Here is a 13,102-nt window from a genome sequence, read left to right as displayed (position 1 = left end):
AAGGAAGGAAGGAAGGAAGGAAGGAAGGAAGGAAAGAAAGGAAAGAAAGTGTGGGTTTGGGGAAATGGGGACATTTATACATTGCTGATGGGAATAGAAATTAGTTCAATCACTTTGAACAGCAATGAGAAATATCTGGTAAAGACAGACATCCTACAAAAAACAACTCCATTTCCAAGGATTTCTCTTATAGAAATTCTCAGATGTACTTAGGAGACACACACAAAGATAGTCTTTGCATTATTGTATTTATTCATTTATGCATTCATTCATTCAGCAAATATTTATTGAGCACATACTATGCCTCACATACTATTTCAGGTATTATGGATACAGCAGGGGACAAAACCAACAAAATTCCTGCCTTCAAAGAGCTTCGAGGAGGATGACAGAAAGTAAGCAAAATAAATTAGGAAAATATATGGCAGGTAAATTGGTGCTAAGTGTTATGAGGAAAAATAAAGCAGACAAAAAGAATAGGAACTATTGGGGAGGGGTTAAAAACTTGAAGAGGTTGACAGGGATGGCCTCATCTAGCACATGGCAGTTGGAGTTGCTAGTTTAGCAAATAAATCATAGTATACTTCTAAGTTTTCACTATTATAGTTGGCCAGGGCCTTTGCTCTTACTCTTTCCTCTGCCTGCCATGCTTACCTCTCAGTTATTCCTTCATTTGAGAACATTCTCATAATGGCCCCTTAATTTGCTCCCTTATTCCTTCAGGTTTTTACTCAGTTGTCACTGGGATGGCCAGATAAATAAAATATAGGACTTAGAAGTCACTAGTCCCTCAGTAGGAGAAAGATAAATAACCTGTGGGTGATTTGTACAGTGGATTCACAGAAATGGACTAAGTCTCAATGTGTCAACACGGATAAGTCTTAAAAACATTGTGTTGAATAAAAAATAAATTGTGAAAAGATAGAGCTGTTCTGGTCGCATTTCTGTAAGGTTTAAAAGCACACAAAATATGTATTGTATATGACTATGTCTGTAGTCAAAGGACAAAACAAACATGGGAATATGGGAATGATATACAGAAACTTTAGAAGGATCTCAACCTCTGGGGAGGGAAGGGGGAAAGATGAGAGCTCTCTCTCTCGCTCTCCCTCCTTCCTTCCCTCCCTCCCTCCCTTTCTCTCTTCTCTCTGTCTCTGTCTCTGTTCTCTCTCTCTCTCTCAATAAAAAAGTGATCTACCATTTGGAACAACAATGGATGGACCTTGAGGACATTATGCTAAGTGAGTAAGTCAGACAAAGACAAATACTATCTAATATCCCTGATACATGGAATCTAAAAAAGCTGAACTCCTAGGAATAGAAACAGAGAGTAGAATAGTGGTTACCAGGGACTGGGGGAAGGGAGAATTGGGGAGATATTTTTTAAGGGTACAAACTTGCAACTAGAATAGGAATTAGTCCTGGAGCGCTAACGGCCAGCAGAGTGGTTACAGTCAACAACACTGTACTCTAAACTTCACAGTTGCTAAGGGACGAGATCTCATTTATTCTCACCACACATACACAAAAGAAATAATTATATGATGTGATAGAAGTATTCCAGTGGGAGCCAAATTGCAAAATATAAATGTATTAAATCAGCACCTTGTACACTGTAAACTCGCACAATGTTATATGTCAATTATATCTCAATTTTTAAAAAAGAAAGTCTAGAGCAAATAAGGCAAAAATGTTCAGTCTTAATGGTAGTTATTTAGGAGTCTATTTTCTGTACTTTTCTGAATGCTTATGCTTCATTATTTAAAATGCTTTTTAAAGAAGGACATCAAAATTTAACAGGAAATGCATTTTAGGTACTTTTGTATAATGAGGAACTCACTACAGTGGCAAGGAACTTACAAGTGTATAAATATTTGATCTTGCAACAACCCTGCACAGACACTGGTAGGGGACAGTACTGCTGAGCAGTGCCCAGGACTTAGAGTGAAAGGCTACCTGTTCTATTTCCGAATGTCCCACACATTAACAGGGAGCCCTCGGGCAGGCCAGGAACTCCACATTTCCGCATCTGTCCAGCAGGGGTGCTTACACAAGCCTTCAAGCCTCAGAGCGCTTCTGTGAACAACGCCTAAGGACACCGCCGCCCAGGCACTGGACGTGTCCTAGGAAACAAGGGTCAGGGCATTTAGTTTTGTCTAATCTGGGATCCACCGTGGGTTTCCCATTGAACTGGAGATCGAGCAGTCTTTAAAACGTCCGGCTCATTTTCTAGTTTTCTCTCATGTGCCCTCGATGGCCGAATGAAGTTGTAAGTTTCCTAAATGGACCTGAATCCTTCCTTAAGTTAATCACAGATGAGCAGGGTGAGCACTCCCTAAAAGCACAGGGCATGCAGGACACTCAGAAGAAAGGGATGGGGAATAAAAAAAAAAAAAAGAAAGAAAGCGATGGGATTCAGGACACTATTCTTTAGGATCAGGATATTTCCTATGATTTATTTACAGGACTTAATGTCACCTGGGATCTCATTAAAGCTCACAATACAATACACAGGACTGAAACCAAATATCTACATTTAACACAGTGGGCAAGGGGGTATTGTATATGGACAAAAACTCATATTTTTGTCTGACTTCATGCCCTTAGCTGACACAGATAATGCAAATAATATTAATAGCATATGGTTTTTTTTGTTGTTGTTTTGTTTTTGCAGTCATTATTTTTTAACCTCTTTATTGGAATATAATTGCTTTACACTCTTGTACCAGCTTTTGAGGTACACCAAAGTGACTCAGCTGTATTTATACATATATCCCCATATCTCCTCCCTCCCGCAGCTCCCTCCCACCCTCCCTGTCCTGGCCCTCTAAGGCATCACCCATCATCGAGTTGATCGCCCTTTGTTATACAGCAACTTCCCACTGGCTATCTATTTTACAGTTCGTAGTGTATATATGTCTATGCTACTCTCTCACTTCATCCCAGCTTCATCTTCGCCCCCCACCCCCCCAACCCCATGTCCTCTGGTTCATTCTCTGCATCTGTATCCTTATTCTTGCCCTGTCACTGGGTTCATCAGTACCTTTTTTTTTTTTTAAGATTCCATATATATGAGTTAGCATACAGTATTTGTTTTTCTCTTTCTGGCTTACTTCACTCTGTATGATAGACTCTAGGTCTATCCATCTCATTACATATAGCTCCATTTCATTCCTTTTTATGGCTGAGTAATATTCCATTGTATATATGTGCCACATCTTTATCCATTCATCTGCTGATGGGCATTTAGGTTGCTTCCATGTCCTGGCTATTGTAAATAGTGCTGCAATGAACATTATGGTACATGTTTCTTTTTGGATTATGGTTTTCTCTGGGTATATGCCCAGTAGTGGGATTACTGGATCATATGGTAATTCTATTTTTAGTTTTTTAAGGAACCTCCAAACTGTTTTCCATAGTGGCTGCACCAACTTACAGTCCCACCAACAGTGCGGGAGCATTCCCTTTTCTCCACAGCCTCGCCAACATTTATTGTTTCTAGATTTTTTGATGATGGCCATTCTGACCAGTGTGAGGTGATACCTCATGGTGGCTTTGACTTGCATTTCTCTGATGATTAGTGATGTTGAGCATCTTTTCATGTGTTTGTTGGCCATCTGTATGTCTTCTTTGGAGAAATGTCTATTTAGCTCTTCTGCCCATTTGTGGATTGGGTTGTTTGCTTTTTTGGTATTAAGCTGCATGAGCTGCTTGTATATTTTGGAGATTAATCCTTTGTCCATTGCTTCGTTAGCAAGTATTTTCTCCCATTCTGAAGGTTGTCTTCTTGTCTAGTTTATGGTTTCTTTCACTGTGCAAAAGCTTTTGTTTCATTAGGTCCCACTTGTTTATTCTTGATTTTATTTCCATTATTCTAGGAGGTGTGTCAAAAAGCATCTTGCTTTGATGTATGTCATAGAGTGTTCTGCCTATGTTTTCCTTTAGGAGTTTTATAGTGTCTGGCCTTACATTTAGGTCTTTAATCCATTTTGAGTTTATTTTTGTGTGCAGTGTTAGGAAGTGCTCTAATTTCATTCTTTTACTTGTTGCTGTCCAATTTTCCCAGCACCACTTATTGAAGAGGCTTTTTTCCATTGTATATTTTCTTGCCTCCTTTGTCAAAGATAAGGTGCCCATATGTGTTTGGGTTTACCTCTGGGTTCTCTATTCTGTTCCATTGATCTTCCTTTCTATTTTTGTGCCAGTACCATACTGTCTTGATCACTGTGGCCTTGTAGTATGGTTTGAAGTCAGGAAGCTTAATTCCACCAACTCCGTCTTTCCTTCTCAAGGTTGCTTTGGCTATTCAGGCTTTTTTGTGTTTCCATACAAATCCTAAGATTTCTCATTCTAGCTCTGTGAAAAATGCCATTGGTAATTTTATAGGGATTGCATTGAATCTGTAAATTGCTTTGGGTAAGATAGTAATTTTCAAAATGTTGATTCTTCCAATCCAAGAACGTGGTATGTCTCTCTATCTATTTGTGTTTTTGATTTCTTTCATCAGTGTCTTATAGTTTTCTGCATATAGGTCTTTCGCCATCTTTCTTCTCCTAACAGAACGTTTTATTAAACATGTACTCTGTGCCAAAAGCTATCCATTTTGCAATGCAATCCTCATAGCAAGCCTATGAATAGGAAGCTGAGGCTGACTGAAGTGTAGAACTCATTAGCCTAAGGTTACTTGTATGATAGTACAACAAATAGTAAGTGGTTCAAACCCAGGCAGTCCAGTGCCATAGCCTGCACTCCTAACCACTTTCTATGTCTCTCGGATCTTGGGGCAGGAAAGTGGATCCTAATACTGGTTTCAGCCTGCTGTGTAGACAGATAAGGAAGGTCCTGCCTGAAGAATCAGACTGACCTGTTCAAAGCTGTACAGGGACAAGGAGCAGAATCAGAGGTGCTAACCACTAGGACTACAGAGCATCCTCAAATAACTGTTGTCAAAATACATACCAGGAGTCATGCCAGGGTTAGCCAACGGGGGGCAGTGCCGACTCAGCTACGTCCTGTCACTGGACTTGCTGGTGGGGACTACCTCCAGGTGTCTGCAGAACTCTGCTTGGGTGGGGGTGATTTGGATAACCAGAGGCAGCTGGGAGCAGTGATCAGCAAACCATCACCTAGATGAATATTGTCTTTGGTGTTTCCTGCTTTCCATTCCTTCCGGGAGCTCCCTTGCCATCCATCCACTTCACCAGAAACCAATCCCAAGACTTCTCGCTTTGAGTCCTTGGTTAACCAACTTCTGCTTTTGCTCAAAATTAAGTCTTACATTTTGGAGGACTTGGAAACAGACTCAGATTCAAATCTGCCTTTCTCTGGGAGTGGACTTTTGGCAAGTTACTTAATGTTTCTGAGCCTCAATTTCTGTATCTATACAGTGGAAATTAATAATACCTACCTGCAGTGTTGCTGCAGGAATTAAAGATGATTCACATAATGTGCCTGGCGCCACTCAGTAAATAATAGCCATTATTATTATTATCAGTATTATTATTATCCCATCCCAGTTGAGGTTATAACCATTTTCAAGGTAATTTTCTTTGTAAATGGCATAGGAGGCATCCTCTGAAGATCCTAAAGATACTTTCCTCTCTCTCCACTGTGTATCCCCTCTTCTACTAAGAGCTCAAGACCAAAACTGTCCTCGAGCACCCTCCCCTCTGCTTAGGATCAGCTATTCAGACCACAGTGTTTATTTGCCTTATTTTGCACTTTTGAGAGAGTGAAAAAGGAGGTGCGATCCAAGAAGAGACCTGTGAAGATCTTCCCAAGACCCCATTAGGAAAGAATATAAAATAGAAAAGAATATAAACCAAGGAAGAACCTTATGTTTCTGAAGGCCAACATCAAAATGATTTAGAGTTTACTAAGTAGAGACTAAGAAGAGAGATGGGAAAATACCGATTTCAAGATAGAAATTATAGCTGCAGGATTATTGTGTTTTCATCAGGCCTCTGCCAACGCTTTTAAGAATCTGCAGCAGGCAGTGCAGAAGGTTCCACTCCACTGGCAGTGCACACACCACACGACTTGCCCTGGCTCACTTATGAGTGGCGGAGCTCATTTATAGCTTCAGATTGCCTATAATTTAGGCCGCCTTTATTAAAACAGTTATACAGGATTGCATGTAAACACCGGTCAAATGCTGTTTCCTACCATCACAGATGCTTCTCCTGTTTTTTATTAGCTGCGTGGATTTCGCTCTAAAAATCTATTGGGTAATGATCCTAATGCTTGGCCACAAGGAAGTGATAAAGCAACATGAAATATACTGTGTACAGATGAACAAACTTTGAGGACTTTGAATAAAATAAAAACAAAAACAAAGCACCGCCATAATTCCTGCCTTGGAGGAAATGAATGCGTATATAGACAAATGCGGAAATGGGTACAATTTAAGTGCTATGAAGTGGTTACAATTAAAGTGCTACATAGTTAGAGATGTGCTCAGGCTACTTTAGAGCGGGAGAGGGTTATAAACAGGTTATAAGCAACAGGAGGACTGGGACCACCTCAGAGTCTGTTCCCTCTGAGCTGGGACCCAACCAGTCCCAGCCCCAACCAGTGCCTACTGGAGAATATACCCAAGGATCTTTGGCTTTATCCCGGGTACAAGAGGAGATTTTTTTTTTCAGAATGGAACAACATGGTCATATTTCATTTGTGATATGGAGACAACTAGTTACAAGGGGTTTCCATCAGAATTAAACTCTTAAAACCACAATTCTACAGGTAAGAATGCTTATTCCTTCATTTAATCCATCCTTCAGTGAAGACTTATTGGACATCTGATATGTGCCAGGGACTGTTCTAGGCTCATGAGAGTCAGCAAAAAACAAAACAGACATTAATCCCTGCTCTCCTGCAAGGGACAGATAATGAACAAAACACACTAATATGTGTTATATAGTCTGTTAGAAGGTGATAAGGGAAACGGAGAAAAATTAACCAGAGAAGGGATGAGGATGAGGGGCAGAAGCAGGAGGGCAAGTGGGAGGAGTCGCTTTTTTAAGGAGGATGGTTGTAGACCACAGTGAGTTTGGCATTTGAAGAATCGAGTGACAGCTATGAAAAAAGTAAAACTTGCTTCCATTTCTTGCTACTGAAAAAAAGAAGAAGAAAAAAAGACGGTCAGAAAGGGTATCTCTAAGAAGGTTACATTTGAGCAGGGACCTGAAAAAGGTTTGGGGCTTGATTGGGCTGGTGCATTCCAAGCAGAGGGAAGTGCAAAGGCCCTAGGCTAGAGGGAGTCTGATGAGTCTGGACAACAGCAGGGAGGCCAGGGTACCCAGAGCAGAGCGAAGACAGCAGAATAGAGATGCTCAGTGACCAGTAGCATCAGCATTCCAGGAACTGATTAGAAATGCAGATTCTTGCACCCCAATCCAGACTTGTGAATCAGAAACTCTGGGGGACCTGGGGAAGGTGAGATCAAGTGATCTGTTTTGACAAGGCTTCAGGCAATCCCAATGCTGGCTTAAGTCTGAAGACCACTGCCTGAAAGCTAGGTCCTGAACCGTCTTTTCCCCTGACAGTATCTTTCCTGGACAATCTCATCAATTTCCATAGGTTTAAATGCCCTTTATGTATAGATATGGACCACCTTTTTTCTTTCCCACCCAGATACCTCTTTTGGAGTTCTAACCTTGCATATCCAATTCCCATCTCAACAAACAGCCTAACCAACTTCCAATTTGAGTCAGAGTCTTAGAAACTTGCTGCACTGAACCCACCTTATTTATAACATGAATTATAGCAAATTCTTTGCCATGATAATTTGGAGTAGGTCTGATCTTTATTTGGTGGCAGAAAAAAAAAATCATCACATCACACGTCATCACTAGATGACAGTTTTCAGCCCCATCTCAACTCCAGGAAACTGACCTGCCTTTTCTCCCTGGGGCACAGGGGCCCCTGTTCTCTTAAATCCTGGGGCCCTCCCTCCCACACTGGCTCATGGTTCCAGTGCACTCTTATGGCTTGCTCGAGAGATTGAGTAATTGATGTCACCTGCACAGAAGCCTGCTCACGATTCAAAGTTCCAACTGATAAAGGAATCCTTGCTGAAAATGTTTTCCGTTCGATTTCACAAATATCTCTGCCTTAACTCCCTTTCGTAATGAGGTGACGGGCTCACGAATAAGTAAGTATTGTGTGTTGCATTCCAGCTGATAGACACTGTGTTAGGAAATAAGGCACGCAGTGCCCCAAATACTTGACCACTGGAAGGGGAAATGAGTGAGGGTTAATAATCTCATCTCTGGACTCAAACCACCCACGTTTGATAATTGGCTGGTGCCTATTTATCATCTGTAGGACCTGAGGTGGGTTATAAACCATCTCCCTGCCTTCTTCCCTTCCCTCCAAGTGGGGCTAATAATAGCGCCTACCTCCCAGGGCTGTTGCAAAGAGTAAATGAGTTATTGTATATAAAGCACGTAAGCAGTATCTGACACCTGGCAAGGGCCGTGTAAGTCTTCACAACGGTTCATATATGTATTTCAGAGCAAATAAACAAAAAGGGTTTGCTGAGAGCATTAACCTATGTCCTTCAGTGTACTTCTAATGTGCACCAATTTTATAGTATGGTACTCACTGTATTGCAGCTGCTCCCAGGGGCTCCAAATGACATTAATTAGCTTGTGATGTTTGGATTGATTCTTGTCTGTGTTTCACAAAGACTCGCCCTGGGTTTTTGCTCCCCTGAGTTGAGGCAGTTGAAATCAGGATTCCCAACCAGGAAAAAATAATAAGCAACAATCTCATGTAATGAGAACATAACAAGATTATAAAACATAGCTATTAAAAAATGACATTGCTATTTAAAAAAAATAACAAAATTAAACACAGCTATTAGATGGTTTCTTCACATACCCCAGGGACCGTGGTCTTAAGTGCTTGCTGTCTGGCCAGGAGAGGACATGGGATTCTTTCTTTTTGATGGAAGTGGCTGAGAATTGGCCTTTAATTGACCTGGGAGTGAGGAGAAAAAAAGGATTGGGTATAAAAATATAATAGGGTTCATTTAAAACCAGTCAAGGACCTTAACCTGCCCCCAGAGGGGTCTTGCTCTATCCTCAAAATCTGGTGAAAGTGTAGAAAAAAAGATGCTAGTATTATTCTCTGGAAACATAGGAAGGGATGTAAATGTCCATTTGGTACATGTTAGGAACTAATGTAACAGTACAACATATTATCACCTCCTAGATGCTACCCAATTCCAACAGTGGCTCAATCTGTAATTAATAGTGTATAGAAAGTAAGTGCGTGGCCCTGCTCACTGTAATTGCCAATATATTTCATGTGTGTTAGTACAAGGTAGTCAGGCTTGGAAGATATGAGCTCAGGGTCACAAAAGGATAACTCTGAGTTCACATCTGATGAACAGAGTCTCCCCCCCACCGCCCCCAGCTTGTGACTTCACCTTTTTAAACCACAGTTTCCTTAAAATAGAAGAGAGAGAAAAAATAGTTTCCCTCTCATAGGAATCTTGTGATGATCAAATTAACAAATGCTTGGGAAGTTCTTAGCCCTGTGCCTGGCACAGAATATGTACTCATAATGATGTTAGCTATCAATTGTGATCAGGTATGTGGTTTTGAAAATAGTTAATATGTGTTGAATCCATGGTCTTCATAATGCTAGAGAGAGAGATGATCATCAGGCCAGTTTCAAAGGTGCAGAAATGGGCACCAAAAAATTAAGAGACTTGTCCATGGTCACACTTCGCCTTCAGAGCTAGATTCTAGGGCTCCTAGCAAAGGAATGTGCAGCCCAGACTCAGATATACCCCATGCTGGTGTCTGTCCTTAGATGGACAGATTCACAAAGGAGTGAGTGAGTATCATCCTTCTCCACCAGCAGTGGTGCTCTAGCTAAGATCTGAGTGGAGGCATCTTCTCCTAACTGCTCCATGTACTGCCCCGAGGTTGTTAGGAAAGCTGTGACTTCAGATCCTAGAGTTAAAAACCAGGTTCTTTCTTTCCTTCCTTTCTTCCTCCCTCACTCTCTCTCTCTCTCTTTCATTTTTGACTGTGTTGAGTCTTTGTTGCTGTGCAGGCTTTCTCTCTAGTTGTGGCGAGCAGGGGCTACTCTTTGTTGCGTTGTGTGGGCTTCTCATTGTGGTGGCTTCTCGTTGTGGAGCATGGGCTTCTAGGTGCATGGATTTCAGTAGTTGTGGCACACAGGCTCAGTAGTTGTGGCGCATGGGCTTAGTTGCTCTGTGGCATGTAGGATCCTCCTGGACCATGGCTCGAACCCCTGTTCCCTGCATTGGCAGGCGGATTCTTAATCAAGGTGCCACCAGGGAAGTCCAAGAACTGGGTACTTTCTATTAGTGAAGTGGGTATAAGTTTTGCTCTGCAACTTTGGGTGTAAAAAAATCACATTAGTTTACTCCTCCAAATCCAATTAAATCAATGTCCTTACTCACCAAGGTGGCAGGAATTCACTCATTCTTTCCTCTCCCCCAACTCACACTCTATCGATACCTCATGACAGGAAAAGGGTCTCTTGTCATTGACCCAGCATAGATGCCACTGAGATGCTCAAGTAAAATGAAGTCCATTTTAAAGCTAAAGACTCCATCCCTCCTGGCCGAACCCTAAGATCCTTTGCTGTGCCTAAGACACACCTCTTAGAATTTGGTACCTTCATCCACTGCCCTCAGGCTGCCCCAGCAGATGACCAGCGCCCTCTTGAGGCACTCTGTAGACATGCAGATGGGTATTTCCAATTGCAGGTGGCACCCCTTTCCTTCTTCCAGGGGGTGCTACTGGCTTTCTCCATACTTTTTCCATCCCCCATTTCCACGCTTAACAGCACCTCTCCTCTCTCAGAGGCTTTAGCTCCTTTCAACACAAAGCTCCCTAACTCTGCAAGAACCCCAGGTAATCAGGTCTCAAAATCCTGCTTGCCCTCTGGGAGAACCAAAGGATAAGTATTTCTCCTTCTTTCTGAATCTTCTCCAGCCATGAAAGCAAAACACAAAGGCATATGTCCAGAAACCAGCCTTCCACGTTTCCTTCTTCAGTTAGATACTTCAGAAAGCATCACACTCAAGCTGAAAATGGAAACACGCTCTATTCTTTCATCACAACTACATCTTAGGGCTGGCCAATGCACCAACACTTTGCAAAGGTCCTTTGATTCTTTATGTCTTTGCAAGAAACTGCCTGAATTGTTGGTGGCGGAACTGGCCTCTCTTCAGAAAACAGACCATTACAGAATTCTGACTGGCAAAGCTGTCACCATCAGCTCCAAGGATCACTGCTGGTGAAACAGAGAATATATTTCCTTCATAATTTCATTAACTTCCAGATAATTTAAGTTTGAATTTATATCTGATTCATCGTTTTATCATGGCCTATTTCTCTCACTACTTAAATTCTTCAAATGTAATTTTTCTTTCTTAAATTTGTATCCATTCTCAGTTTGGGTTCCAAACACAAAAGACTTAGAGGGTAAAGAGACTGTGTCAGGGACTAGCCCGGGCTATGGGAACAGAGTAAAACACATAAAGGCCCTCACATGTGTACATTTATATTGCCAGGTCCTGTTCTAAGTGTTTCACATATATTGATTCATTTAATCCTTAGAACAACCCTATGAGGTGGGTAGTATTACGGTTCCCACTTCACAAATGAGAAAACTGAGGCACAGAGATGTTAAGACACTTGTTCAAGGTTGCACAGCTAGCAGGTGGCTGAGGCAGGAGCCAAGCTCTGGAAGTCTGACATCAGTCTGTGTCTTTAACACGCAGCTGTGAATACCAATCATAGTTAAGAAGGAAATAAACAGGCTAATGATACAAAGAGCAGCTGGGGAGATCGCTTCCCACATGCTGATCAAGGAAGGTTATCTAGGAGGCAGTGTTTGAGCTGAAACCTGAAGGCTGGCAAGGAGCCAACTATAAGGAGTGGGGTTGGTGGGGGCAGTGAGCATTCCAGGCAAGAGAAACAAGACATGCAAAAGCCAAGAAAAGGAAAGAGTCATTCACAAGCAGAAAAGTGGCGCGGGTGGCAGAGCATAGCGAGGGACTATGTAACACATGATGAAGATGGAGAGGATGCTTCATGAGCAGTGAGAAGCCTGGATAGTTCTAAGTAGAGATGTGACATGATCTGAGTGGCTTCTACAGTCACTGGCTGCTGGGGAACAAGGGGACTGGTGAGAACCAGGAACACAGGGGACCTGGAATAGGGTTATGGAGCTCAAGGGGCAAGAGTGATGGTGGAGGTTTGGGGGCAACAGACAAACCTGGATGGATAAGGAGAACTTGTTGCTCCGGACATACTAGCCACCTAAAGAAGCGAGGACTTTATTCCTAAGGTCCGGGAAAACCCTAAATGAGTTTACGCAAAGAAGTCCTGTGATCAGATGTGAGTTTCAGGGGAATGACTCCAGGTGGTATGGTGAACGTGTTTGAGAGACAAGACTGGGGTCCAGTTAGGTGGTTGCTGGAGACACTGAGCCTGGGGGCAGGGGTAACTTATGCAACAAAGATTAACCATCCGGCACCAGGCACTATTGGAACAAGTCAGACAAGGGGCTGCTCTCAAGGAACTTTTCAGAGCTATTTATGAGGATGGGCTTGGTGATAATTTGACAGTGAAGAATGAGTAAGAGGAAGGAGATGAAAGGTCCTTCTATCCCTCTGGGGAGAGGAAGGATGCTGTTTAGTAAGTTAGGGAACCTGGAAAGAGGCTTTGCCAGTGGGTCAACTTGAGTTCAGGACATGTTGATAATTCTGATGGCCAAGGTGGAAAGGCAGGAGATGGTTGTAGATGGAATCCAAAGACTCTTCTAAGGATGCAAACTAACTATCGGAAGAGAAATGTTAGGTTTGAACATTTCCTCAACCACCACCTGCTAGGTGTTGCAGTCAAAACAAATAAGCACTGGAAATAATCTGCTTCCAAAGAAATAACATTCCCTTTAAGGGCCTCAGAACATGAGGAGATGGGCTTCAATTGCAATATGAAAGAACAGGGCTTGGGGTGAGAACAATCCTCAAGGACTTCAAAAATACAGAAACTTCCCATTCAGCTTCCCATTACTCAGATCCAGATAATCAAATCCCCCAGCCAGGAGC

The 13,102-nt window shown here is 42.2% G+C and overlaps 1 protein-coding gene across 3 annotated transcripts in view; it reads left to right on the top strand.

Moving 5' to 3' along the window:
* Positions 1–13,102, top strand: part of FRMD4A (FERM domain containing 4A) — a 450,104-nt gene that overhangs the window by 212,766 nt on the left and 224,236 nt on the right. The window lies entirely within an intron of this gene.

The sequence above is a fragment of the Hippopotamus amphibius genome, chromosome 4 (genome assembly GCF_030028045.1).
Source record: "Hippopotamus amphibius kiboko isolate mHipAmp2 chromosome 4, mHipAmp2.hap2, whole genome shotgun sequence".
NCBI classification, from domain to species: domain Eukaryota; kingdom Metazoa; phylum Chordata; class Mammalia; order Artiodactyla; family Hippopotamidae; genus Hippopotamus; species Hippopotamus amphibius.
The sequence above is the reverse complement of the archived record's forward strand: the minus strand, read 5'-3'. Positions and strand labels throughout refer to the sequence as shown.